Raw genomic sequence first — 25,926 nt, 5'->3', positions numbered from 1 at the left:
ATCAATTCAATCTAATTCACATTCATTTTAAGTGTGCATGAAAAAGCTACTAATATAAACTATATGCTGAGCCATAAAACAAGTTTCAACAAATCAAAAAGAACTGACATTGAGACAAAGAAATTAAACAAGAAATCAATAACAGAAAGCTATCTGGAAAATCACCAATTATTTTAATATTCAGCAGTACACTTCTAAATATACTATGGGTCAAAGAACTCATAAGGGAAATTAGAAAATATTTTGAACTGAATGAAAATGAACACATAACACATCAAAATTTAGGGGATGCAGTTAAAACAGTGTATAGAGGGAAATTTATAGCTCTAAACTCCTATTTTAGAAAATAAGAAAGATCTCAAATCAATACGGTGTTTCCATATTAAGAAACCTGAAAAAGAAGAATACACTAAACCCTCATAGCAATCAGGACAGAACTAATAAAGATTAGGGCAGAAATGAATGAAGTATAACATGGACAAACAGAGAAACAATGAAAACAAATTCTTTGAAAAGGTAAAACTTTAGACAGATCAAGAGAGAAGACAAACTACAGTATCAGGAATCAAAGACAAACACCACTACACATCCTAGTCATTAAAAAAATAACAAAGAAATATGAATAACTTTATGCCAATAAATTTGACAACCTAGATAAACAAATTGTTTTAAGGACACAAATTACCCAAACAGATCAAGACATAATAGAACACTTATTAGCTCTAAATCACTTAAACAAATTGAATTTGTAATTAAAAACTTCTCATAAAGATAGCTTCAGGCTCAGATGGCTTCACTGATGAATTCTCTTAAAATTTAAGTAAAAAGTAATACCAGTCTACACGAATTCTTTCATGAGGTAGAGGAAAGAGGAACATTTTATGTGGCTGATCAAAAAAAAAAAAAACCCAAAGACATTACAAGAAAAGTATAAACCAAAATCCTTTATGAACATGAATGCAAACATTCTTAGTAAAATGTTACCAAACTAAATATAGCAATATGTGAAAAGAGTAATATAAAATGACCAAATGGGATTTATCACGGAAAAGATAGATTAGCCTAACAATTGAAAATCAATCCACTATCTTGATAGAAAAAAAGATAATTATATGATCACATTGATAGAAGCAAAAAAAGCATTTGAGAAAACTCAACAACCATCCAGCAAGTTATAAAAAGAAATTTCCTCAATTAGATAAAGGGTACTTACACAAAAACCATAGCTACAATTAGACTTAATGATGAAAGAAATAATGCATGCCATATGAGATTGGGAAAACCCCAAAAATGCCCACTCTCAGCACATCTCTTTGCATCTCCTCTGTATTGTATTGGAGATCATAGCCAGTGCAATACGGAAAATGAATGAATAAGTGAATGAATGAATGAATGGCATAGAGTTCAGAAATTAGAAAATAAAACTGCCATTATGTATAGACAGCATGATCATATATGTAGAAAATCGTAAGGAATTCAGAATCTCAAAATTCTTATTAATTTTAGCAAGCTCGCAGGGTATAAGGACAATATATACAAATAAGGTATATTTCTATATTAGGAAATAGAAATTGAAACAAAAATAATATTTATAGTAACATCCCAGACATGAAATCACTTAGAGATAAATTTAACAAAATATGTACACTATTATACAGTGAAAATTTAAAAGTACTACTGAGAAAAATTGAAAAAGACCTGAATATATGGAGAGAGAGATTGTGTCCATGGATCAAAAGACTCAATATGGTTAAGATGTCAATTTTCCCCAAATTGATTTATAGATTCAATGAAATCCCAGTATATTCTTTTGTAGAAGTTGACAAGCTTAATCTGAAATCTATATGGAAATTCAATGCAACTAGAATAGCAAAAACAATTTTGAAGACAAATAATAAAGTTGAAGAACTTACACTGCCTAATTTCAGAATTTCTTACAAAGCTATGTAATAAAGACATTGAGGCACTGGTATTAGGATTACAGAGATAACTGGAAAAGGGTAATAAGTCCAGAAATGGACTCACATATAGGTGATCAATCGTCTCTTGACAAAGGTACTGTATTAGCTTTCTAATGTTGTGCAACAAATTACCACAAAGTTAGAAGCTTAAAACAACATACATTTATTATCCCACAGTTTTTGTTAACTGCGTTCTCTGCTCAGAATCCTAAAAGGTTGGCCATGGTCAAATATGGGGCTTGAAGTCCTCTTTCAAACTCACGTAGTTGTTGGCAGAATTCATATCCCTGCAGTTGTGGAATCCATGGAGGCTTGCTTCTTTAAGTCCAGCAGGAGAGCTCTTTACAGAGAGGACCCTACTCTCTCTCTTTTAAAGGCTTCTGCTTGATGAAATCAGGTTACCCAGGCTCTCCTTTTTTATTAACTCAAAACCAACAAATTTGGGACCTTAATTCCATCTGCAAAATTCCTCTACCTTTGTCACCTTCTGTTGGCTAGATGCAAGTTACAAGTTCCGCCCCCATTCAAAAGGAAGGAACTGTACAAGGACATGACACATTAGTGGTCACCTTAGTGTGTGTCTGTCACAGGTAGGAAGGTAACTCAATGGGGGAAAAGATAGCATATTCAACAAATGATCCTGGACAACTGCACAGCCATAAGGAAAAAATAAAACTTCAATCCTTACATCACTCCATACACAAAAATCAACTCAAAAGGAGAATATAAAAAAAAGAATGTCCATGTGTATAATTGAGTCACTTTGCTGTACAGCAGAGATTGGTACAATACTGTAAATCAACTATACTTCAATAAAAAATAAATTTAAAAAATAACTCAGAAGGAATTATAGACCTAAATATAAAAACAAAAAACTAAAATTCTGAAGAAAACATGAGATAATCTATGCAACTATATAGTAGGCAAAATATGGTTTCCAGATTTAGCAAATAAAAAAAAAGGACTCCCAGTTAAATTTGAAATTTAGATAAACAATAAATAACTTTTTAGCATACATATGTTACATTACATAGGAAATACCAATATTTTTAAAAATCCACACATGGGTTATCGGTGGGCTCGGGTAGTTAAATCGGACACAGAGTATTCTAGGTGATTCTGAAATCATGACTGAGTCATGAGCTGCAGACTAGTTCTGTACTAAAACTGTGGTATAATGTGTGATATTTCAAGAATAGTTTGTCATTTTTACCCCAAAATTGTATTAAAATCTGAGAAAATTTTTTAGTTACATGAGTTTTACCTATAATAACTGAGTTACTGTAGTAATACTGTTTTAACCCTTTTTTAAAATAAATTTATTTCATTTATTTATTTTTGGGTGTGTTGGGTCTTCATTGCTGCGTGGGGTTTTCTCTAGTTGTGGAGAGCGGGGGCTACTCCTCGTTGCGGTGGCTTCTCTTGTTGCGGAGCACAGGCCTTAGAGCACATGGGCTTCAGGATTTGTGGCACGTGGGCTCAGTAGTTGTGGCTTGCGGGCTCTAGAGTGCAGGCACAATAGTTGGCTCATAGGCTTAGTTGCTCTGCGGCATGTGGGATCTTCCTGGACCAGGGATCGAACCCGTGTCCCCTGCACTGGCAGGCGGATTCTTAACCACTGCGCCAGCAGGGAAGTCACAATACTGTTTTAATTCTTAATCAATCCTGTTTTTAAATTGTGATTTTATATTATTAGCTAAATTAGGGAAGTAATATTTTACTTATTTATTTACAATTTTATTTTATATGTAGTGAAACAAGCTTCACTGGACTTTTTGGTCAAGAAAAGACATCCTTTTAAAAAAAATTGAACTATAGTTGATTTAAAATATTGTGTTAGTTTCAAGCATATAGCAAAGTATGGTCACATATGTATTCTTTTTCAGATTCTTTTCCATTATAGGTTATTACAAGATGATGAATGTAGTTCTCTGTGCGATACAAAAAATCCTTGTTGTTTATTTTATATACAGTGGAATGTATCTGTTAAACCTATAGTTCTAATTTATCCCTCCCCCTGCCAAGACATCCCTTTTCTGAATACAGAAGTAGTTTATTACTATAAACCAAATGATGATGATGGAAGTGATTCTAAAGAAATAAAGGCCAAGGGGTCATTCTAGCTTTACTTCATACTAGTTTTACTTAGAAGTGTGATCTCTCATATACTGAGTTCAGTTTTGTGGCCACAAATGACAGTAAAGTGCTAAAACCACAGTGTGTTACCCACTGATATATTCTGGCTAAAGAAGTAATGAAATTATCAAAACTTAAGAAGCATTTACATACATACATAAAGAAATAAGGGATTTTGAAATAAAGAGTACTGATCCAACAGAAGCAGTGTACAATATTCACATATAATCATTAGTATTTTGTAGGCTTATAAGGTAGCAATTTGGTTTGCTAAGAACATAAAGACTGTGTACAATTGTTGAAACATTAGTGAAAGACTGTTATCAAAGGTGTATGTGTGATGTTGGGTAAATCTGTAGAAAAGAGAGTAACTCTTTTTTCATGACACCATAGCTTGATGTGGCTATGCAGGAACTAGCTAGTAATATCGAAAACAACTCTATAGAATAAAACTAGCAAAGTGTTTGTCACTGGAAGCTGAAGAATGTAAATATTCCACTAACATGGCAGTTTTTCTAGTACACATGCATTTTAAACATCATAATGATATGAAGAAAGAATAGCATTTTTGGGCTTCATTGCCAACAAACATAACCAGTTTTGAACAGTATAAAACTATGAAGGCTTACATTATCCATAAATGTCGTTTAACAGCACAGCAGCAATAGGAAAATATTCTGAACCATGAATCAAATTATAAATAAACATATTAATTCCTTCATCTAGAATGTTCTACTATTTTAAAAAGCAGGTGAATTAAATAGTGTGCTTAGCAACATGTTAAAAATGTGGATTTTATAAAGGCAAATGCATAAAATTTGAGTTTATTCTATTTATTTCTAATACAGAAGCCAACTGCTAACAAATTACATGCTGATGCATGATGGTTATAGAAGGGAAAAGTTTTGTTGGGAATTTGGAACAAATCTTAAGTGTTTCTGCAATGTAAGAAACTAATTTGGTCACAATTTTTATAAGATAGGAACCAGAGAGCCAACCTGCCTTATTTGACTGATACTGTTATTTTTTTTTACTGATTTTTAATACTTCTTTGCAAGGTTGAAATCCAACATGGTCTTCAATGGCAGATCAGATTGAAGAGCAAAAATGAATGGCAGTATTTTGGAAGAGCAGCGTCACTATGTATTGTTATGTCATATTCCATAATTTCAATAAAATTTATTTGTAATGATTTTTTTTTTTTTTGCCCCACTGTGTGTCATGTGGGATCTTAGTTCCCTGACCAGGGATCGAACCTAGGCCCCAGCAGTGAAAGCACAGAGTCCTAACCCCTGGACCACCAGGGAATTCCCTATTTATGATGATCTTGATACTGAACATCTGTGAAAAATTATCATTGAACTCCTCTCAAATTAGAAGTTTCAAATTTTATTTTCCATCAAAAGAAGATACATGCATAGAAAATCCATTTCTTTCATTGAAAGAATTTTAAATTTAACTATAATTTTAAAGAATTGTTGAAATTGGTTAGTGATAAAGGGCTAGAGACAAATTTTGAAAAAATACCACCACTTCCTTCATTTTGGACAAAAAGTTAAAAGTTTAGAATGAATAATCAAAGCCTATTGAAACTGTTTTAAAATCTTTTCTTCCATTCCTAGCAATATACTATTGTGATATTTCTCTAATGTGAGTGTTAATGAAACAAAACAGAAAGAGTTTAAATCTATATGTTATCACCTGTGAGTATCATATCACCTCTCCAAACAAGACTGCACAGGTTATAAATGAAGGAGCAAGCTTGTGTATCACATTAAAAACTTTCAATGTTAACATACATAGTACTACTGATATAGCTGGTGCTCATTCAAAGTGTGTACAGGCACTTATTCTGGGGGAATTGTGATTTCACACATACTTTTTTTTTTTTTAGTTATGATTGCAAACAAGAAAAAGTGATGTAATAGTCATTCTCTGTCTTAATCACCTGTATGCATACTTTCAATGAAGCTTTTTATCATTTTTTCCTATGTTGTGTCTGTTCAGATTATGTTTACTAAAATATAATCTGTCTATTGAAACTTTTAATAAAAATTTTGTCACATTTCATTTTATAGTATTTAATTTTTAATACATTTTTTAAAAGTTTTAGTCCATGGAGATGGACAAAAAAAATCAAACCTGCTTCTTCACCACAGATAGTTTATTTAGGAAGCCCTGACCCACATCATCTAGAATACAGTCCGTCTATTAGAACACTACTTTGAAAAGATGGATTTGTTCCAACATGATTTATATATTAGGGAATAATCTGAAAATAATGCGAACTTCATGACTGCTCCTGAACAGTTCTTTTTGTGAAACACTCTATGCGAACACAGAAAACTGCACCCAGTTGAACTGGGCCATGTAGGAATTTATACAATGCACACACCCACACACCTGAAACAACCAACAGTTATCTCAGTTCCCCAGGAATGTAACACTACAAGGTTGTGCTTTGCTATCCTTTTACATTGTGAACTTTTCAATATAAGAAAACAATCTCCTAAATGTCTAAGCGTCCTGGTTCAGAAACATCAAGCAGTACACGCAAAAGCCAAGTTTCAAGTATTGAGGAGAAGCTTGATATAATAAAGTATTCGGAAAGAAACATGGGGATGTGTCATTCCCTGAGCAACGAGCATAAAGGAATCCACATTGAGGAACATCAGAGACAATCTGCAAAAAAGTCTATGGCTGATATAACTTCAAGTGCTGCAAAGTCACTAAGAACATGGTCTAAAGAAAAAAAAAAATGGAAAGACTGGTGAACATTTAGATTGAAGGCCAAACAGCAAAATAACCAAGAACAACCTTTTTCACAAAGAGAAAGCAGTATCAATATACAATGACCTTCAATGTGAATCACCAAAACTTGTAGAAGTGGCTCCTTTTCATGCTAGTTATGGCTGGCTTAATGCTATCAACTACCATTTTATCTGTCTCACAAAGCTCATAAATCCAGGAACTATTGCTATTTATTTTAAAGAAATTGAAAAGGGATACTTTGCAACTGAATAATGATATGTCTGAGAATTCCTCCTTTCCTCAAAAAAGTAAATGCTAAACAGAGTTTTAAATAAAGTTAGAAAGCAAAATGCGTGAAATGCTATAGTGCATGAATTATGAAATTAAAGGTCAAAACTACTACCCATTTTGTTTGAGATGTCTTGAAATACGGTACTTGCTTCCTATTTTGAGGGATTCACCTTATGCAATCAAGCATATGGAACCAACAAAGGTGCCATTTTGCCTGCCATTGGTAGTTTAATTTTAAAGTTTTTTACATTACTACTAGCTTAGAAAATAGCAACATGAAGAGGCATGGCAGACAGTGAAAGCATTCTCCAACTCACAAACATCCATTGGCAAAGGGTGGAAGCCATACTGACTCAAGATATTTGAGCACAACCTATCAACAGTCATTAACTGTTTGCTAATTAAGTTATGTTGACTCAGCACTGTCCCCTATGAAGCTAGATTTAAAAAGAAAACAAGAAAAGGTTGAGCAGAGACATCAGTGGACACACATTGAGGGGAGATATATTCTACAGAATTAACACAGGCAAGTCACAAAACAAACAAAGAAAAGGACAGCAACAAAAATAACCTTCAATAAGAAGCCAGAGTTGCTACAATATATTACATAAAATGTCCAGTTTTCAATGAAAAAATTACAAGAATTTCAAAGGAATAGGAAAGGGTTAACCATGTTAAGAAAAAAAAGTCAACTGTCTCTGAAGGGGCCCAAATATTGGACTTACAAAGGTTTCAAAGAGCTATTATAAATATGTTGAAAGACCTAAAGAAAAACATGTTTAAAGAATTAAAGGAAAGCACGATATTGACAACAAATGGAGAATCTCACCAAAGAGATAGAGGGAGAAAATATATATGAAAGAACCAAATGGAAATACTGGAATTGAAAAGTATAATGAGTAAAATGAAAAATTTAGTAGAGGGGCTCCTCAACAGATATGAAATAGCAGAAGAAAGAACAGTAAACTTAAAAGCAGGTCAATAGAGATTATCTAATCTGAAGAGCAGAAAAAGAAAAAAAAGGGATGAAGAATAATTAGTCTCAGAAACCTGTTGGTAACCAGGAATACCTACATACATGAAATGGGAGTCCCAGAAAGAGAGGAAAGAGAAATGGGGGAGAAAAATATTTGAAAAAAAAATGGCAGTGAAAATATTTTTATTTTGATGAAAAATATTAATCCACAGATCCAGGAAGCTCAACAAATTCCAGAAGGATAAACATAAAAGATCCACATTTAGACAAGTTATGGTCAAGCTGTTTAAAGCCAAGCAAAACGAAAATCTTCAAAAGAGTAAGGGAAATGACTTATTACATATAGGGAGCAAGAACACATTACACACACACACACACACACACACACACAGGCAAAGCAATCAAGGAAGACACAAATAAATGGAAAGATACTGCAAAACAATACATTTAACAACTAACAGCTCATCAAAAACAGTTGAACAAAAAGGCAGTGGGATGGTACAAAGTCCTAAAAGAAGTAAACTGTCAAGCAAGAATTTTATATCCATCTAAACTATCCTTCAAAATGAAGGCAGAATAAAGGTATTTCCATGTTTAAAAACAAAGCAAAGCAAAACAAAAAGACTTAGAGAATAGTTGCTGGTAGAACTGCCCTATAAGAAACGTTAAATGAAATCTTTTAGGCTAAACAGAAATTTACACCAGTTACTTCAATGTACAGACATAAAGGACACCAGAAAGGATAATCTTGTAGGTAAACGTAAAAGAATTTGTATATGTGTGAATTCTTAACTGCTTTATAAGACAATTACATAAAAATCACAGTTATAAAACAGTATTATTGGGCTTTTAACATGAAAAGATTATATGTATGACAACAATAGCATAGTAGAGTAGGGAGGAAATGTTATATTGGAGCCAAGCTTATATTTTACTGGAATACTGTTAGAATTCATCTTAAGGAGATTATGGTAAATTAAAATGCATATTATAATCACAAGAGCAATGATTTTTATGTTATTTATTTATTTTTTTGTGGTACGCGGGCCTCTCACTGTTGTGGCCTCCTCCATCGTGGAGCACAGGCTCCAGACGCGCAGACTCAGCGGCCATGGCTCACGGGCCCAGCCGCTCCGCGGCATGTGGGATCTTCCCAGACTGGGGCACAAACCCGTGTCCCCTGCGTCGGCAGGTGGACTCTCAACCACTGCGCCACCAGGGAAGCCCACAAGAGCAATGATTTAAAAAATAGCCAAGGAATTAAAATGTTACATTACAAAACATTTATTTAACACAAAAGAAGGCAGTGAAGAAGCAGCAGAGGAACAAAACCACGTGAGATATAAAGAAAAAAAAGGAGCAAAATGCAGGATATAAATTCAACCATATCACAATTACATTAAATGCAAATGGTTTAAACTTTCCAAGCAAAAGGCAGGGATTGTCAAACTAGATAAAACAACAAGATCCAAATGTATGCTATCTATAATAGACACACTTTAGATTCACACATAAATAGCTTGAAAGTAAAAGGATGGAGAAAGATATACCATGCCCATAGTAACATAAGAGAACTAAAGTAGCTATGCTAATATCTTTAAGCAAAATATATTACTAGCAATGAAGAACATTTCCTATTGATAAAATGATCAATTTATAAGAAAAAAAGTGATTATAAATGTATATGAACCTAACAGCTGAATTCTCAAGGCACATAAATCAAAACTTGAAAAAAACTGAGGGAGAAATAAACAATTTAATAATAAGAAATGGGAGACTTCAATACTCCATTTTCAACACAAGGTGGAATAACTAAACAGAAAATCAGCAAAAACATAAAAGAACGATAAGTCAACCAACCTGACCTGACATCTATAGAACATTCTATCTAACAACAGTAGAAATCATATGAAACATTCTTCAGGAAAAAATTTTTTTTTTGCTAGAGCATAAAACAAATCTTAACAAATTTCAAAGGGTTGAAATTATGTGAAATATATTTCCTGTACATAATGAATTTAAATCAGAAACCAACAACAGAAAATAATTTGGGAATTCAAATGTTTAAAAATTAATGTATGTCTAAATAAATCATGGATCCAAGAAGAAGTCAAAAGGTGTTACCACTATGATTATGTTATGTTATATGGCAAAATAAAGATCATCTGGATGGGTCTAGTCTAATCATAGGAGTGCTTTAAAAGGAAAGTTTTCTTCAGCTGGTAGAAGAAGGGGAAGTCAAAGAGGTTTGAAAAAACAAAAACAAATCAACATGCTGTTGTTGGCTTGAAGATGAACAGGGCCAGGTGATTAGAAATGTGGGCAGCCTGTCAAAGTTGAGAGTGGCCCCCAGATGACAGTAAGCAAGGAAAAGGGGACCTTAGTCCTACATTGCAAGGACCTGAATTATACCAAAACCTGAATGAGTTAGGAAGTGGATTCTTCTTCAGAGTGTCCACAGGAGAGCCCAGGCCAGGGGACCCCTTCATTTCAGCCTTGTGGGACACTCAGCAGAGAACCCCATCAAGATCAACCAGGCTTGTGACCTATAGAACTGTGAAATAATCAATGAATGGTGTTTTAAAATGCTAAATTTATTATAATTTGTGAACATAAATAGAAAACTAATAGAACTCATAACTAATAAGGAAACTGAACTAGTAATAAAACAATCTTTCCACAAAGGAAAGTTCAGGCCCAGATGGCTTTACTGATTAATTCTCTCAAATATATAAAGAAATAATAACACCCATTCAAAAACTTTCAGGAAATAGAGGAGGAAACACTTCTCAACACATTCTATGAGACTAGTATTACGATAATATCAAGCCAAAGACATCTTAAGAAAAACAAGGATCAATCTAAGAATGTAGACCTAAATATCATCAACACAATATTAGTAAACCAAATCTTAAGTAAGATAAAAGAACTTATACACAATGATCAAGTGAGATTTATTCCAGGAATGTAAGGTTGGCTTAACATCAAAAAAATCAATTCAAGTAATACAGTGTGTTCATAGAATGAAAAACAAAAACCAAAACCACACAATTATCTCAACAGAAGCAGAAAAAACGTTTGACAAAATTCAACAACGATTCACAATAAAGACTCTCAGCAAACTAGGAAGAGAACTTTCTTAACTTGATAAACAGTATCTATAAAAAAATCTATAGCTATAGGTTTTATTTAAGAGTACTTAATGGAAAAAGATCAAAAACAAAATAAGCATGTCCACTGTCATCTCTTCAAGTCAACACTATACTAAAAGTTTTAGTCAGTGCAATAAGGCAAAAAAAAAAAAAAAGACATTATGGAAAGAAAGGAAAACTTATCTGTAGATGTCATGATCCTTTATGTGGAAAATACTGAGGAATCTACAAACAAAAGAGAAAAACTACTAGAATAGTTAGTTCAGCAAGGTCACAAAATACAAGATCCATATACAAACATCAATTTTACCCTTGAACAACACAGGGTTTGAACTGTGTGGTTCCACTTACACAAGGATTTTTTTCCATGAGAAAAATAACTCAATTTAAAAATGGGTAAATAAATGGGCAAAAGATATAGGCCTTTAACCAATGAAGACATACAAATGGATAATAACCATATGAAAAGATGCTCATCATTATTAAACATTAGGAAAGCTAAAGTGAATAGCCTGGGACTTCCCTGGTGGTGCAGTGATTAAGAATCCGCCTGCCAATGCAGGGGGACATGGGTTCGAGCCCTGGTCTGGGAAGATCCCACATGCCGCAGAGCCACTAAGCCTGTGCACCACAACTACTGAGCCTGTGCTCTTGAGCCCGTGAGCTACAACTACTGAGCCTGTGTGCCACAACTACTGAAGCCTGCGTGCCTACAGCCCGTGCTCTGCAACAAGAGAAGCCACCGCATTGAGAAGCCCACGCACCAAAACGAAGAGTAGCCCCTGCTCGCTGTAACTAGAGAAAGCCCGCACGCAGCAATGAAGACCCAACACAGCCGAAAACAATTAATTAATTTAAAAAATAAATAAAGTGAATACCCTGTTAAAACCAAAGAGAGAAAGTACTTCACATCTACTATAATGGTGATAATCAAAAATATAGAAAATGAGGAGTTGGAGAAACTGGAATTCACATACACTGTTGGTGAGAATGTAAAATGATATGGCCATTTGGGAAACAGTTTAGTAATTTCTTCAAAAATTAAGCATAAAATTACCATACTACCCAGCAATTTCTCTCCTAGGTACCTATCCAAGAGAAATGAAAACATATGTCCACATAAACACTTGTAACACGAATGTGCATGACGACACTATTCATAATAGCCCAAAACTGGAAACATTCCAAATCTCTATTAACTGGTAAACTGTTAAACCAAATGTGGTGTATCTATAAAATGGAACAGTATTCAGCAATAAAAAGAAGCAAACTACTGATACATGCTCCAACATGGATGAACCTCAAAAAATGATGCTAAGGGAAAGAAACCAAATGCAAATGGCTCTCTATTGTACAACCCTATTTATATGAAATGTCCCGAAAAGGCAAATGCATAGAGACAGAAAGCAGACTAGTGGTTGCCTAGGGCTGAGGGTAGTAACAGGAATGACTGCAACAGGGCATGAGGGATCCTTCAGCAGGCATGGTCCTTAATGGACCAATGATGGTTGAATGTCATAAAACTGGATTGTGTGATGGTTGTATATTCTATAAATTTATCAGCATCATTCACCTTTAAAATGGGTGTATTTTATAATAAAAAGACAACATTCATTCATTCACTAACATTTACCAAATGCATACCTTGTACTAAATACTGATCAAGGTACTATGGAACCATCAAACATAATGAGCCTGCTGTAATGAAAATCCACATTTTAGTGGAAAGAGACAAATTAGTAAACAAACTAATTACAAGGTCATTTGTCATTTTTTAAGTAGTATAAAGACAATAAAAATCAGGCTTTTTGATGAAGAATAACTGGGGTGAATGATAGAGGCTCAATGAACCCTTTCCACTTCTTTTAGTTGCCTCAAGATTTCTTTACAAGGTCCCTTCTGCTATGATAGACAACATATCATTAATACAGGAGATCCACACTTCATCTTGTTTCAGATGGGCCTTTAGAAACTACTGGCTGAAAAGTAATTTGATTTGGGAGAGATTTATTACACAATGTCCTAAATACTTAATGGCAATATATAATTAGAGAACAATACAATTTGTAGAAAATAGGTGGAAAGACGTAAAGTTAACTATAATGACAACAAAAAATACAAGTGGGGCAGATGGTGCTTACATCACTGCTGAGAGGGCGTGATGATGAATGCTCAAATCAAAAATTAATCACTGCACAATTTATAATATATAGTTTCTTTAGGGCCTGAAAATCATTATGATATACTGTATACTGATAACTTTTGGACATATTTTGGCTGAGGTCATGATTAGGATGATTATTTAAGCTTGAAACAGTCTAAAGAGCACAAAAACTTAAATCAGTTCTTTAGACTAAGTCTAGAAAGTAGGAGAAGCCCTGCTCACAGAAAACTGTCCTAAAATGCTGCTGTGGAGAAGAGGGAAGGGCTATGGGGAGCAACAACACAAACCTGAATTCTCACAGCACTTTTCATGTGGGATGGAAGGGAGTGAACCCAGGCATTTAAACCAGGCCGTTCCTCTTGGCAATGATTCCAAATATTGGGTTGGCCAAAAAGTTCGTTCGGGTTTCCCATAACATCTTACAGGAAAACCTGAAAGAACTTTTTCGCCAACCCAATACAGAAAGCAGGTACCTGTGAGCACAGACCGGCCTACTCGCAACAGTCTTCATGTTTCTACACGTCTCAACAAGAACTAAACAAGTCAAATTGTATGGAATATCTGTGCATGCCATCGTCTGTTCAACACAGTCGATATGTCTAAATGACCTGTATGTAAAGGGATTCCACCATTAAGTCTCACCCAGGAAGACTGGCACAACTTGGGTAGGCACAGACAGCATCCCCAGTCTATAAGGTTTATTAGCCAAGTCCTAAACACCTAGTAATTTAAATGACACCACAGTCAATGTGATTTTGATTAATCTCTTAGCGAGAAGGACAGGACAATCGGCTTCTTCCCAAGAAGTATTCAAACCTGGAAGTCTTGCTCGTTAGTATAATATTAGTCATAGTTATAGTTCCTCTCGCAGTTAATATTTTTCAGGTTGGTGCAATGGGTGTCCAGCATAAAGTGGCTGCAAATCCATAAGATATTTAATATGTTTCTTGGAAATACAAATAAACAACTGTACATGTTTGTTAACTTGGCTATGAAAGACTGCTAAATCAGCCTACTTTAGTCCGCAAGAAAGGCATTTTCCTTAGTTGTCACAATGTTGCCTTTCAACGCTCTCTGGAAATCACTCTGACCAAGTGTGGTTTCTTCTACAGGGCAGCCAAAGTTGCTAGGCAGCACCAAACACACCTGCAATCAAGTGCTTACGAAACAGAGTGAGAATTTTTTTGGCACTATTAAGAAAACGGAAACAGCCATTACCATAAGACCTTCCTAATATTCGTAAACCCAAACCTGACACAGAATCTCTCTTCTCCTCGGAAGGCATACTTTGAGGGAAAGGCAGAGGGGAGAAAGCTGAGGCATCATGGAGAAGTAGAGAGGAACAGAGGGGAGCAGAGAAGAGTAGAGGAGAGAGGAAAGGAAGAGCAACATTGAAAAAATAACACTTTAGTACAGTTCATACAGGTTTTTAAAAACTATTTTAAGCTCAAAGGACTCATTTTTGTGCTAAAAATTGCATATTTGATTACTTCACTCCAAACCAAAATTAGTTTAAATCCTTCTATCTACACAGAAAAATCATAGAAAAAGGACATAAAGAATGGATAAAAGTGATGACAAAGAAAGAGACTTGTCAGTTTCCATCTAATAGACTTTTCCTGTTCTCTAGTACTTGTGTGATTAAGCACACTGATCATTTCTTCAGACAGAAAATATTTCTAACCTATCTGTACCAAGAAGATAATTCAGGAAGATGTATTTATAAAACGCTGCATGTGATAGGACTCACCAGCAGTTTGATTAACAGAAGACATTTATTTCTATTACACTAGCACAAATATTCTCCAACTTTAGTGTTCATAAGAATCACCTGGAGGGCTTGTTAAAAATGCAGATTTCTGGGTCCCACTGCCAGAGTTTCTAATTCAGTAGGTATGAGTTGGGTCCTGAGGATCTGCATTTTTAGAAAATTTCCCAAGTGATGCTGATGCTGCTGGTCTAGGAGACACATTTTGAGAACCACTGTGCTACCAAATGCATCCTGACTTGATGAATGTGTTCCATCTGGCTGTGGGAAGTCAGTGTTCAGATATTTTTCATTCCCTTACCTCATAAATGGGCCAAACACAATTTCCTTTCCTGCTCTGGTCTCCTCCTCTATGACTGGTTTATACCTAAACATTTATTATTTATCCTCTTTTTGTGACTATTGGAACAAATAATTCTTTCCCATTAAAGTAGGTACCTCTGTCCATAAAGTATCTTTGTCTCAAAAGTCTCTGTGTGGTCTATATGTAGCTAATAGAAGAAAAATATATTTGGAGTTCTTTTCACTCCTTTCGCTCTCCCCTTTATTCTTATTTTATATCCATTACTTTTCAGCATCTTTTAGTCCTGCACAGTAGCAGATGAACCTCATTCAGCTCTTTTGTTCAACAATGTTGATTAAATTTTCTACTTCCTACCTTATCTGAATTTGCTTTTATTTTAAGACCAAATCTACTTATGACAAGAGCACACATAAACCTTTGGGATGCAGAGGATTATTAACCTATCTGTAACTACATTTCATTTCTCTGTCCTTTCAGGGTATTAACAAATTTTCACAAAGTACTGCATCATACAGAGGGCACATGATCCCACATATCTGATAGAGCTCCTTTTAGTGGGTGAAGTCACAGTTTATTTTATTTTATTTTTTTAAGAGAATTATTTATTTATTTATTTATTTATTTTAGTTTTGGCTGTGTTGAATCTTTGCTGCTGCACGCAGGCTTTCTCTAGTTGTGGAGAGTGGGGGCTATGCTTGGTTGTAGTGTGAGGACTTCTCATTGCGTTGGCTTCTCTTGTTGCAGAGCATGGGCTCTAGGCGCACGGGCTTCAGTAGCTGTGGCGCATGGGCTCAGTAGCTGTGGCTCGCGGGCTCTAGAGCACAGGCTCAGTAGTTGCGGTGCACGGGCTTAGTTGCTCTGCAGCATGTGGGATCTTTCCAGACCAGGACATGGGTTTGAGTGTCCTGCATTGCCAGGCGGATTCTTAACCACTGCACCACTAGGGAAGCCTCCAAAGTTTATTTTTATTAGGAATTAAATCTGATTCATATAAGGAGATGTTAATAAAGCTCAAAGACATGCCCAAAGTAACTGAATCTAGAGCCAAAACGATGAAGTTTGGTTTCCAGCGTGAAAGCCAGATATTTATATGTCTGCAGTTCTTATTTAAATCTGTATTTCTCTTTTATTACATTGGACCCCCAAAATAAGTATTCTTCACGAGATTTCTATTACACATCAATTTGGGCTTTAATTACAAGTTACAATAAATCTGACAACAATGTATCTTCTCTTCCCTTAAATTTTCTCATTTAAGTATTTTTTTGGTCCATAAGGTTATATTTTTACCTTCTTTAAAAGAGCAAAAAGCATTCAATACTATATCTCCTATAAGTTTTTGTTACTGTGCATTTGTTATGCTCACAATACACTTTCTCCCTCCCATAAAGCCTCTTTGTTTTCTTAAGAATACCATTAAATTTGTATGCTAAAATTTAAAAACTACATTTAAAAGATAGTTTCAATGAAAATTTCCATTTTGGGGTATTACAAAGGGGGATACACTTATCTGCCCACTACAAACTAGAAAAAAATATATAAAACAACTGTTTTCAGACATTGGACAACAGCTAGTAAAGGTATATGATCCCTGGAAGAAGGCAAACAAACGAGCTAAGCCATACAATGGCCCTGCATTTCTGTTTGGACAAACATTCCAGACTATGCTAGAGGGAGGGTAGTCCTAAGCAGAACACAAAAGTCCTGGTGAATTACGGAGACAGAGATCGGAGTTCAGGGAGGCTGAGGTGACCAGAAGTTACAGAACAGAGTCCCAGAGAAGAGAGAGCTATTCAGAAAAATAGTTGAGTAATCGGCACATAGGCCCGTTTGAGTTTTTGCTGAATGCCAAGACTGCACATGTGTAGAGTTAAACTGCGATAGCCTGGGAAAAGAACAACCAGGGAGTTGGAAGTAAAACAATTCCCAGAAGTCACACAGAACAGGGAGGTGTACAAGTTTTGACCGGTCAGAATGAGAGAGTCATAGCTGATCCCAGGATACTCAGTCCTATTGAGAACCCAGAAAGAGCTAACTAAATGGTTGTTAGAGAAAAATCTAGCCTACAGACTAGTCCTAATAAAGTCTAAACATAAGCCTCTAAGAAGTCAAGATCTACCAATAACTTAAATGTGCGCTAGGACACTCTACAAAGGAAGACAACAAAATCTAGATACTCATTAATGTAACATACACACTAACGAACAGCCAATAAAAAATTACAAGACATATGATGAAATTTGACTAGTCAATCAAGAGGAAAAAAACCAGAAATGACAAATGATGAAATTAGCATATGAGGATTTAAAAAAATCTATTATAAATAAGCCCAACATAATTAAAGATTTAAAGAAAAACATGAACATAATAATAAGATATAAAAAGTAACCAAATGATAGTCAATAGATGAAAAATGACAAATCTAAAATGTTAACTCCATGCAGTAAAAGTTTCAGGAGATTAGATGTTGCTTAAGGAACTTGAAGACACAGAAATAGACACTATCCAAAATGAAACACATAGAGAAAAAAATAGAAAACAAAAACACACTGCTAAGCCAGAACTGTATAAAAATTTCCTTTAAAATTGAAAGTGAAATAGATATTTTCACACAAACAAAAGATAGAAGAATTTATTACCAGATAATCTGTATGGCCATAAACAAACATATATCTTCAGGTATAAATAAAATAATACTAAATGGAAACTTGGAAACAAATGAATAAAGACTTCCAGAAAATGGAAATATAAGCAATATTTTTTCATATTTAAAATTTAGCTAAAACAAAGAAAATGAGCCCAAGCTTTTCCCATGGGAGCTGCCAGGTTGAGAGGAGCGTAGTCTTCTCCTCTCGCTGCCATGGCACGTTCTCATCCACTCATATCAGTGTTCTCTTAAAAGGAGGAGTCATCTGGCATAAATGTCACTTTACCTGCTGTGTTCAAGGCTCCTGCTCAACCAGATATTGTGAACTCTGTTCACACCAACTTGCACAAACACAGCAGACAGCCCTATGCTGTCAATGAATTAGCAGGTCATCAAACCAGTGCTGAGTCTTTGGGTGCTGGCTAGGCTCTGGCTCAAGTTTCCAGGGTTCAAGGCAGTTGGACTGACTGTTCTGGCCAGGGTGCCTTTGGAAATATGTATCATGGGGGCCACATGTTTGCGCCAACCAGAACCTGGCAACATTTGCACCGCAGAGTGAACACAACACAGAAGTGATATGCCATCTGCTCTTCCCTGGATGCCTCAGCCTTATCAGCACTGGTTATGTCTAAAAGTCATTGTATTGAGGAAGTTCCTGAACTTCCTTTGGTGGCTGAATATAAAGCTGAAGGCTACAAGAAGAACAAGGAGGCTGTTTTGCTTCTTAAGTAATTTAAGGCCTGGAATGATTTCAAAAAGGTCTATGGCTCACAGCAAATGAGAGCTGGCAAAGGCAAAATGAGAAACTGTGTCATATCCAGGGTAGGGAACCCTGCATCATCTATAATGAGGACAATGGTATCATTGAGGCCTTCAGAAACATCCCTGGAATTACTCTGCTTAGTGTAAGCAACCTGAACATCTTGCAAGTTACTCCTGATGAGCACATGGGACATTTCTGCATTTGGACTGAAGTACTTTCCACAAGTAAGATGATCTGTATGGCATTCAGCGTGAAGCTGCCTCCTTCAAGAGCAACTATAACCTTCCCATGTGCAAGATGCTCAAAACAGACCTTTGCAGAATCTTGAAAAGCCCAGAGATCCAAAGAGCCCTCAGAACACCACACAGATTCATCTGTGAGTCCAGAAGAAGAATCCACTGAAAAACCTGAGAATCACGCTGAAGCTAAACCCATATGCTAAGACCATGCACTGGATGGACATAACTCTTCTCTAGGAGAAGAATCACAAACTCTGGATGGATAAGGCAGCAGCAGCGTTAGCAGCCATATCAGATGAGGAAGGGGCTCCAGGCAAGAAGCCTGTGGTGGAGAAGAAAGAAAAGAAGGCTGCTGAAGACTTTTATGGGGAAAAAGGCTGCAGTGACCAAAAAACCACCAGCTGAAAAGAAGCCCACAGAAAAGAAACCCACCACAGAAGAAAAGAAGCCTGCTGCATAAACTTAAATTTGTGCATTCCATAAAGGTCAGATCATTTCGGACAGTTAATTCTGAATAAAGACCTGATCAAAGAGGCAAAAAAGTAAAGAAAAGAAAACAAAAACAAACAAAAAAAATGAGCACCAAGTAGAGATAATGCTAAAACTGTTGACATATATACATTACTATGTATGAAATAGATAACTAATGAGAACCTACTGTATAGCACAGGGAACTCTATCTACTCAGTGCTCTGTGGTGACCTAAATGGGAAAGAAGGGGGGACATATGTATACATACAGCTGATTCACTTTGGTGTACAGAAGAAACTAATACATTATAAAACAACAATACTCCAATAAATATTGAAAAAAAAGGACAGGAAAAACTAAAGAAAAACTGAAAAATTGGTGAAAAATAGAAAATAAATTACAAGATGGTAGATTTAAACCCAACCATATTGGATAATTAAGCAAGTGTAAAAGATACTAACACTCCAATAAAAAGCCAGGGATGTCAGACAGGATTATAAACCAAATCCAAGTACGTGCCAAATCCAACTATGAGAACCCTACTTTAATTATAAAGACAAAGATAGGGAAAACTAGAAGGATGGAAAAGAATATACTCTACAAATTCTAATTATAAGAAAGCTGGAGTGGCTATATTAATATCATACAAGGTATTTCAGAACAAGTAATGTTATCAGGGATAAAGAAGCATGTTACAAAATGAAAGAACTTAATGCACCAAGAAGACATTACAATCCTAAATGCAAAGGCATCTGATAACTGAAATTCAAAATATGTGAAGGAAAGATAGAAATAAAAAGAAAAATAAATCCATAATCATATTTGAAGCTTTCAAAGCTCTCAGTTAATGACAGAAAAAAACAGACCCCAAATCAGTAAGTATACAGAAGACCTGAACAAATACTATAAAAACATTGACCCTATTGCTATATATTGACTACTCCATCCAATAATTGTAGATTAGGTTAGTTTTACATGCGGATGAAATATTCAGCAAGATAGGTCATATCACAGGATATAAAACAAGTCTCAATAATTTCAACATATTGAAATTGTGGAGACTCCATTTTCTGACACAGAGGAATTAAATTAGAAATAAATGTCAGAAAGCTATCTGAGAAATCTGCAGAAATTTGAAATTAAGAAAAATTTATAAATGATTATAAACCATTCAAAGAGGAAACCACAAAGGGAATTAGAAAATATTTTGAAAAAAAAAAAAAGCACAACATAAGAAAGTGTGGGATGCAGGTAAAGGAGTTCTCAGAGGGAAATTTATAACATTAAATGTTTATAACTTTAAATCTTTAAATGTGTAAATTTGTAACTTTAAATGAAAAGAATAAAGTCCCAAACCAATGATCTAAATGTCAATCTTGGAAGTTAGAAAAAGAAATGCAAATTAAAACAGAAATAAATAGAAGGAAAAATTAACATAAGGCCAGAAATAAATGATATAGAAAACAAACAATGGAGAAAATCTAATAAAAGCTGTTTTGTTAAAAAATCAATAAGATTGATTAAGAAAAAAAGATACAAATCATCAAAATAAAAAATGAAAAAGGGGAACACAGATGCAATGCCACAGACATTATCAAGTTGAAAAAGGAATATTATGAACAACTTCATGCTACTTATATGACAACTTATGAAATGTACAAATCCCTTAAAAGACAGAAATTACCAAAACTGACTGAAGACAAAACAGAACATCTTAATACCTCCATGTCAATTAAAGAAATTATAATATCACAAAGATAGAAAATAGAAAAAGGAAGAAACAATTTCCAATTCATTTAGTGAAGCCAGAATTACCTTAATACCAAACCAGATAAAACTACTAGGAAAAAAATTAAAACCCTACAAATAACCTCACAAAACATAGATGATGTTAAAATGTTGGGGGGGCTTCCCTGGTGGCGCAGTGGTTGAGAGTCCGCCTGCTGATGCAGGGGACGCGGGTTTGTGGCCCGGTCCGGGAGGATCCCACATGCCGCAGAGTGGCTGGTCCCGTGAGCCATGGCCGCTGGGCCTGCGCGTCCGGGGCCTGTGCTCTGCAACAGAAGAGGCCGCAATAGTGAGAGGCCTGCATACAGCAAAAAAAAAAAAAAAAAGTTAAAAAAAAAATGTTGGGGAAACAAGAAAAATAAGACAATGCAGAGATAACCAAACGGTCAGCTGCTCCTTGCCAACTGCTGCCACAGTCTCCACACACAATCACTGTCAGCTGTAAACAAATTAAGCCCAGTGGTTCACAGGTGTTCACAGTCCTAACACAAAAACGAACCTTCCTTCAGAAATGTAGCATTTAAAAGTTCTGAGGTGGAACTAATACAAAAACCAGAATCAAGTGTACTGCTTGCTACCTTATGCTTCACTCCAACGCAGATTTTAAGTAGACTCCTACTGCTATGAAAAAATATGATAACCATCTGCATTTAAATGTTAGCAGTGGTATTCAAAGAATGTATTAGAACTCACTTGTTTACTGTTAAAGTCGTACAGCAACATGATCAAATTATTTGCCTGATGGACTATGGAAACTTTATCCTAAGCCAGTAGAATATGTATGATGGCTTAGATTTTCCTAATTATTTTTTCATCTTAACATAACTCTCATCTCCCAAAACAACAACTTCTTAACAATTTAATGAGAATAAAACCACAGTAAGATAATCTCTATTTCTTACATTCAGATTAAAAATATAAAATGACAGAAGTAAAGGAGTAAACTTGGATTTCCAACCAGTCTCCAGATTCCTTAAACTGCCATGTGATGACAATACTGTGTACCAAGCAAAAGCATAAAGTATGTTTTAAGAGATTTTCCACTGGAAAATATACACAATTTAACATTCAAAGGTCTTTAATTTCCCACTGCATTATTAAATAGCAGCCTTTTCTCAAGGCACTTTGTTATCTAAACAGAAGACAGCAACAGAAGCAACCCACCAGTCCCTGTGCAGTGAAGTTCTCCTAAGACTGAAGTACCACCCTGAGACTTTAGCCACCTTTGATTTTAAAGCTGTCATTCTAAAATTTTAATAGGGAGTATAGTGGGTGATAGAGGATCTAAATCGGGGCTCACTCCTAGTAAATTCTCATTATTATATGAATTTTGAAAAATTAAAATTATATCCTCTATCTATACTCCATTAATAAATTTAACCAGAAATTCTATAAGATCAGAAGAGAAATTGGCAATTCTTATACTCCTGGGTGTCAACAGCAGCTCTGACCTCAATTTCACTGAAACACACACCTGGGTGGGTCTCTGCCAGGTCAAGTAATTTCACTGAAACACACACCTGGGTGGGTCTCTGCCAGGTCAAGTAAAACTAAATTCTTCAATTAAAAAAAAAGCATTTAAGGAACATTTATGCACTAACTGTTGCAAGGTAACTTTCAGGAAACTTTTTTTTTTTTTTTTTTTTTTTTTCGGTACACGGGCCTCTCACTGTTGTGGCCTCTCCCATGGCAGAGCACAGGCTCCGGACGCGCAGGCTCAGCAGCCATGGCTCACGGGCCCAGCCGCTCCGCGGCATGTGGGATCTTCCCGGACCGGGGCACGAACCCATGTCCCCTGCATCGGCAGGCGGACTCTCAACCACTGCGTCACCAGGGAAGCCCCCAGGAAACTATCTTAACACCAAAACAAACACAAAGAAATCCTACCAAATAATTTTTAGAAACTGTGAAATGCCATCTCTAGAGTCAGAAGTTGGTAGTTGGTAGTTGTGTTAAGGACATTTTTCCTCCTTAAAAAGAAGTTTCTTATACAATAGGTTTCATTACAGGAATGTATTGATTGAAACTAGTTTCACTACCACTAATGTTCTGCTTAATTTTAAAGATAACATAATACTGAACAGAATAATGTGTTCTATTTATAACCTTTTATTGAAACAGTAGACTGATTTATTGCACGTTTGTCCAAATAAACACCCAGATCATTTGCCATAAATCTTCTGGAGTCTAAACAGAAGGCTGAGATGCAACTTGATAAAAATAAAAAGTTATCATAAAACATAATGAAAAATCCAATCTGAAAATTAAACTGTGCACTGCCCAGCTTCATGCTTTGTTTAGGGTCTGAAGCTTGCAATGAAGATGAAAGAATTGCTGTAGTTTACTTAAAATGGCTATTGTGAGTCTTCATTTGGGAAAAACTATAAAAATAATTAAAATCTGTTAGAGGAAGTCTGGCCATTTAGTTTCTGAGGCAATTCACGCTAAGCGCATTGCTCGTACACTTTAAGATAAAATAGCTTATTTTTTATTTAAAGATACTTTTTAACTTGAACTTTATTTTGTGGGGGTGAGAGAGGGCCGAACTTAACAGGCTTGTGTTCACAAACTAAAGTACTTCTCCCTGGAGCTTTAAGTTTGCAGTGAGTCTACTCAGACCCATTCTGGTGGTGTACGCACACACAGGAGTGTGCATGTACACCAGCTATGTCGTAGGTGATATGTGAGAGGATGCCATCAGGGCATTCCTCTGAGAACGATGATCCACATGCCACTTGGAAGGCAACATTTGCATTTCACAGCCAAGAGATGAGGCTGTGTTCTACTACATATTCTATATAAACTTAGTCCTTTATCTGTAGATCTGCCTCATGTAGAAAGTTGTTAAAGATCTCTTCTATATTATTTACCATTTTGAAAAATTCTTGTTTTCTAAATTTATGTATGGCATTCTCAATATTAGGAAGCCTAACTTGTCCTGTAATCTTTCAAATTAATTTTGAAAAAGAGAAGTTATTTAACTATCTTAAAGAAATAGCAATGTTTGCTACACAAATTTAAAAGTAGGATTATAGAAACTGCAATATATTGACTTCAGTACTGTTAGATGTAAGAGTTCTATATTTAAAGCACCAGAATTTATTAACCAAGACTCAACAGTGCAATTATATACTCCAGCTTACAGAATACCTGCCACCTGGGTAAATCCTTCATCTACTGTATAACATATCATAATTCATTAAACAGTCCCTTATTGTTGGAAGCTTAGATATTGTGCTGACCACTGATGCATGGCTTACTCCACCCTCCATTTAATTATAAAATGTGGGAAACTACAGACTCCCTTCTATTAGCCAGAGCTCTGGATGTCAGTTAGGTTCTGCTTATTTCACATGATTTTGGGGGTCTTCTTTGTTTGTCTCTGCTGGCAAGGACAATGTTGAAAACATGAGAATTCTCTCCAGCATTAACAAAATAGGGAACATTTTTCAGTTTTTTTGGATAAGAAGCAGCAGTGTGGCAGCAGCAGAAGCACCAATGGCTTGTTGACCTGGCTTCCTAACTCTTTGGTCTCACTGGTGGGAATCTATTCTGTGGTTTCCTGGATGTCCAGAGACCAGTGCAGCAGCAGTAGATGCTTTGTTCCGGATTCCAGCATAGCTCCAGTGATGGTCTCAGAGCATTATGCCCTGAGTATATTGTTCTGAAGTCACCAACCGAAGTCCAACATAAAATCGCTTCTTAGGCCCTTCCAAAGCTTTTATTCCTAGTATATAAAATTCATTCTTGTTTAAAATATCTTGAATGGTTTCTGTTTCCCACACTGAACTCTGAGTGACAAGTCTTTTGCTATTACTAACAATGAATACTCTTTTTTTCTGAATTAAGATACAATTTATGTACAATAAGATTCATCCTTAAGTCTATGGTTTTTCAAGTTTTAAGAAATGAGTACAGTCGGGTAAGCACCATAGTAATCAAGAAAGTTCCATCGTACCAAAAAAACTCCTCATGCTTTGTAATCAGCCCTAAAAATTCTTGATTTGCTTCTGTCTCTCTAGTTTTCCTCTTCAGGAATGTCATATAAATGGACTCACACTTTGAGTCTCGCTTCTTTTACTTAGCATAATGCATTGGAGATCCAGGTATGTAGTGTGTATGTTAACAGTCCGTTCCTTTTTTTGCTGAGTAGGGCCATGTGGATTGTTTCCAGTTTTTAAGGAATATGAATAAAGCCACTGTAAATACTCACATATAGGTTTTCATGTGAATATAGGTCTTCATTTCACTTGGGTAAAAATCTAGGAGGTAATCCTGGTAAAAAGTGGACCTGAACTAGGGTGGAAGCAGTGAAGGTGCTAAGCAATGGTATTAGTTGGGATATGTTTAGAATGGGCTGGATTTGGTGATGGATTGGCTCTGGGGGTGAGAGAGAAAGAAAAATGTCAATTATGACTTCAAAGATTTTTCCTGAGAAACAGAAAGAATAGGAATGCCATTTACCGAGCTAGGCAGATGAGAGAGTTACAGGTTTGGAAGGGAAATCAAGAGTTC

The 25,926-nt window shown here is 35.5% G+C and overlaps 1 protein-coding gene and 1 pseudogene across 4 annotated transcripts in view; one reads left to right on the top strand and one right to left on the bottom strand.

The window, feature by feature from the left end:
* LOC307062541 (large ribosomal subunit protein uL4-like) overlaps positions 1–19,612 on the top strand; it is a 42,522-nt pseudogene extending 22,910 nt beyond the window's left edge. Inside the window, exon 2 of the transcript in view lies at positions 18,346–19,612. The product of the transcript in view is annotated as a large ribosomal subunit protein uL4-like (transcript). The remainder of the gene's footprint in view (positions 1–18,345) is intronic.
* Positions 1–25,926, bottom strand: part of KIAA1328 — a gene marked incomplete at its 5' end in the record, with an annotated part of 378,127 nt that overhangs the window by 162,973 nt on the left and 189,228 nt on the right. The window lies entirely within an intron of this gene.

This window comes from Hyperoodon ampullatus, assembly GCF_949752795.1.
Source record: "Hyperoodon ampullatus genome assembly, chromosome: 13".
In the NCBI taxonomy this organism is placed as follows: Eukaryota; Metazoa; Chordata; class Mammalia; order Artiodactyla; family Ziphiidae; genus Hyperoodon; species Hyperoodon ampullatus.
The sequence above is the reverse complement of the archived record's forward strand: the minus strand, read 5'-3'. Positions and strand labels throughout refer to the sequence as shown.